The sequence below is a fragment of the Lontra canadensis genome, unplaced genomic scaffold (assembly GCF_010015895.1).
Source record: "Lontra canadensis isolate GAN:19392208 unplaced genomic scaffold, GSC_riverotter_1.0 scaffold3388, whole genome shotgun sequence".
NCBI lineage: Eukaryota > Metazoa > Chordata > Mammalia > Carnivora > Mustelidae > Lontra > Lontra canadensis.
The window spans coordinates 1-3,717 of NW_022634372.1; the positions used below are offsets into that span (position 1 = coordinate 1).

Here is a 3,717-nt window from a genome sequence, read left to right on the forward strand (position 1 = left end):
GTTGAAACACATTGCTTGATTTCCGGCTCTACCCACCACCTTCTGGGGTTTTTTATTTTATGAAGTAGGTCTGGGGTAGGGCCTGTGACTTTGCATTTATTTCTTAGAAGTTACTAGGTGATGTTAGTGCTGCTAGTGCTGGTCTAGGGAGCACTGTTTGAGAACTATTGGTTAGATTACCTTAAATTTGAAAGAGAAGCCAGCCATGTTTCTAAATGAAACTGGAGATAGTTTTGATGTTACAGAAAATTGATGTCTCAGAGCGCCTGGGTGGCTCAGTGGTTAAGCCTCTGCTTTCGGCTCAGGTCATGATCTCAGGGTCCTGGGATCGAGTCCTGCATTGGGCTCTCTGCTCAGCGGAAAGCCTGCTTCCTCCTCCTCTCTCTCTCTCTCTGCCTACTTGTGATCTCTGTGAAATAAATAAAATAAAAAGAAAATTGATGTCTTGGCATTGCACAGGGAATTTAAGAGAAGTGCTCTCCATTCATGTTTTTATTTATTTATTTATTAAAAATTTTATTTTTCGGTGGAGGTGGGGGAGAGTGAGGAAGCAAATCAGGGAGAGCGGCAGGCAGAGGCAGAAGCATGCTCTCAGCTAAGTGGGAAGCCCCATGCAGGACTCGATCCTGGGACCCTGGGATCATGACTGGAGCATTAAGTCAGTTGCTTAAGTGCCTGAGCCACCAGGCATCCCTACATTCAGTTTTTTAACTTAGAGCTGGAATTAGAGGCGATTTCTGAAGAAGTAAATTGTGTGTAGTAGAAGAGCACTTATCAGTTGGGGAACATATCCACTGAATTTTTATCTCCCACATTGAAAAGTCAGATATTGTCTTGGGCTATTAATATGCGTGTTGGATTTCAGATACATGTAGTTTTAAAGGCTATTTCTTTGTAACGTATGTTAGAACAAGTTTGATAGTCAGTAAACTAACCTTTCAATAGAATGTTGGCCAAGGAATATGAATAGGTAGTTAATCAAAGAACAACAAAGTAAGTGAGGAAACCTGAGAAATAGATAACTTCTATTACTCCAATACAAAACAACATTTTTGGCAAGTCAGATTTTAAAGACTACAAAATTGTTAGTGTGTCTAGGAAGAAGAGGACATTGTAACAGAGCCTTGGTGGCTAAGATAAGCTGCTTTACATTTTCTGAAGGCCAGTTGGTAGCAATTCCTTTAAAAATATTTGTAGCTTGTGACCCAGCATTTTCACTAGGAGTTAGTGTACTCTGCACATACATTTTCTGTGTAAATACATTTGTCGCATCATTATTATAACAAAAAATAGCCAATGAACTCATTAAATGTTGGTAGTATGCTTCATGAGGGGCAGGTCTTTTGCTAAGGCCACAAGGGTCTGTGGCCCAAAAAGTGGAGTTTGGTAGTAATTCTTGCTGCAAGTTAAAAACAAACAAACAAAACAGCCTACATAGAGGTCAGGGAATTGATACAAAACTGTGCAATACTTACAAATATTTTGCAGCTCTTAAAAATGCCAGTTTTACTTGTCATACGGTAAAACTGGAAATGACCCAGATGTCCTTCAGTAGCTGAGTGGTACATCCGTCCCAGATGGAATACTTCTCAGCAATTAAGAAGGAACAAACTCTGGATGCATACGACAGCTGGTGTGGATTTCAAGGGCATGATGCTGAGTGAAAAAAGCCAATGTGTGCAGGTCACACACTGTAGGCAGCCACTCATGCTTTTGTTATCACAGAGTTAGATGAGCAGTCACTAAGGGTTAGGGCTGATGAGGTTGGGGGGGGTAGGTGGTTGTGACTGGAAAGGGGTACTGAGAGGGAAGGTTTTGTGTTGATGAAATCTGATCTTGATTGTGGTGGTTGTTACCTGAATCTGCACGTGATAAGGTTACCTAAAATGGTACACATGCGTCCCCATGTCAGTTTCTTGGTTTTGATGTACTGTAACCCAGAGGATGCAACCCCGTCTGGGAAATGGCGTGCAAATTATATGGGACGTCATACTGTTTTTGCAACACCCTGTGAATCTGTAATTATTTCAAAATAAGATGTGAAGTTTTAGAAAGCATATATAATAAAAGGAAATGTTCACAGTATTAGAATAAAACAAGTTTCAAAGTGATAAAACATGACCCCACTTTAATATTTCATAGCACTTAATTTAGTGTATTTACCTGGAAGTAATGAGTGATCAAAATATTCTGAGCAGTAGCATGGTGGATTCTTTTGGATTCTTTTGTGTGTATGTATGCTTCTCTATAATTTCTACAGTTTAGATGAGTTGATATCACTTCTGTAGCTTGTAAAGCAGTCTTCATAATAAGTTCCAAAAATCTAATTCTGGAATGTTGAAATTTAAAGAACATTTACATTGAGATTGTCAAGTTTTGTTTATATTGGTTACACCAAGTTAGCATTTAAATAGCTATTAGCTGAGACTGGAGAGTATATTTATCCTCTAAAACATGTTGTGTTTGTAAATGTAAAGCTGTTTTTTGCTCTTGGTATTACAAATGTCCTGTATGATGTTCTGACTTCCCAGTGTTGTCCAATGTAAGTATATACATTGCAGGCCACATGAAATTTTAAGCTTCATTAACCACAGTGAGCAAGTAAAAAGCAGCTGAAATGATTATTTTTAACGATTCTATTTTATTTTTTGTCAGAGAGAGAGGACGTTCTCTCGTGCCCGAGAACCCGTGAACCCGTGCACAAGCCGGGGGCAGGGGCACGCAGAGGAGACAGGGCAGGCAGAGATGAGAAGCAGGCTCCCTGGTAAGCAAAGAGCTGAATGTGGAATTTGATCCCAGGCCCCTGAGATCATGACCTGAGCTCAAGCTTAATTAACTGAGCCACCCAGGTGTCCTTTGGTGAAATCATTGTTAAGAAATTTAGTTTGTTTAATCAGTTATATCCATCATATTATCATTTCAATGTGTAATCAGTATAAAATTGCAGTGAGATATTGTACATTCTTTTTATCATACTGTAATAAAAATCATACTGATGTGGGAAACAGAGGCAGCAGAAAAATGATTAAATTTCCTTACCTCCTGACAAGCCCTTAAAACAGGCAGAGTGACTCTCCTCTAGAGACTCAACTACCCCCACCTTAAGGCTTTGCTAAGGGCAAAGGGCAGTCCTAGCCTGACCGACCCCCAACCCCTAACCAGGGCCCTGTAAGTACTTTAACAGTTCCTTGGAAACTTTGTCTCTAAACCTCCAAGATAGTGCTGACAGTCACTCCCAAGCATATGGCCTACTGATGGACATGTAAAGGGTCTCACTAAAAGATTTTACTACTGGTAATGAATAACCTTTTCCCCAAACAATAGCTAGCCCCTCGAGGTCCTAGAAACCTTGCTTCCAAAATTCCTTAGAGACTGACACCATCCCTAATCCCCTCCCCACCTTACAAGTATATGATAGACCACTCCTGACAACCCGGGGCAGCATCTCTTCCTGCCCACAGGTCCTGTCCCCGTGCTTCAATAAAGCACCATTTTGCACCAGAGAGGTCTCAGGAATTCTTTCTTGGTTGTCAGCTCCAGACCTCATCCCAGCGAACCTCACCTATGTTGTAGAAGTTCATCATTTGGAGCCCAACTAACTCACACCCGATTGTGTGTCTTTACATTTGGACTCTGAGCTTTGGTGCAAAATCGGTGAGTACTTTCTCGCTTCTTCCTTTACTCTCACTTCAGGGCTTTTCAAGGAGTATGGTCTTA

The 3,717-nt window shown here is 40.8% G+C and overlaps 1 pseudogene; it reads left to right on the plus strand.

Moving 5' to 3' along the window:
• The first annotated feature begins 1,265 nt into the window (after nt 1-1,265).
• Nucleotides 1,266-1,407, plus strand: LOC116863815 (annotated as a pseudogene).
• The last annotated feature ends 2,310 nt before the right edge of the window (nt 1,408-3,717 follow it).